This window comes from Lipotes vexillifer, unplaced genomic scaffold (genome assembly GCF_000442215.2).
Source record: "Lipotes vexillifer unplaced genomic scaffold, Lipotes_vexillifer_v1.1 scaffold371, whole genome shotgun sequence".
NCBI classification, from domain to species: domain Eukaryota; kingdom Metazoa; phylum Chordata; class Mammalia; order Artiodactyla; family Lipotidae; genus Lipotes; species Lipotes vexillifer.
Window position 1 is genome coordinate 2,901,033 of NW_006786304.1, and position 354 is coordinate 2,901,386.

Genomic DNA, 354 nt, shown 5'->3' on the forward strand with positions numbered 1-354 from the left:
CCTGCTGAGACTTCTGGGGGTTACAGGTTGGCTGGGATTGCTCTCCTTGTGATCGCTTTCTTTGCTGGAAGTTCTGGATCGGCTGTGGTCTCTCTTCTTTCTGGGAGTTCTAGATTGGCTGTAATCGTTCTCCTTGCTAGAAGTTCTAGTTTGGCTGAGATCTCTCCCCTTGCTGGAGGTTCGAGATCGTCTGAGAGCACTCTCTTTTCTGGGGGCTCTGGATCGACTGTAATATCTTTCCTTGCTGGAGGTTCTAGTTTGGCTGTGATCTCTCTCCTCACCGGAGGTTCTAGATTGGCTGGCTGTGATCTTTCTCTTTTCACTACCTTGCTTGTAACTCTCGACCCTGCTGAA

At 49.7% G+C, this 354-nt stretch overlaps 1 protein-coding gene across 1 annotated transcript in view; it reads left to right on the forward strand.

Annotated features, from left to right (window-relative positions):
• ZNF428 (zinc finger protein 428) overlaps positions 1-354 on the forward strand; it is an 8,094-nt gene that overhangs the window by 3,612 nt on the left and 4,128 nt on the right. The gene's annotated exons all lie outside the window — the stretch shown is intronic.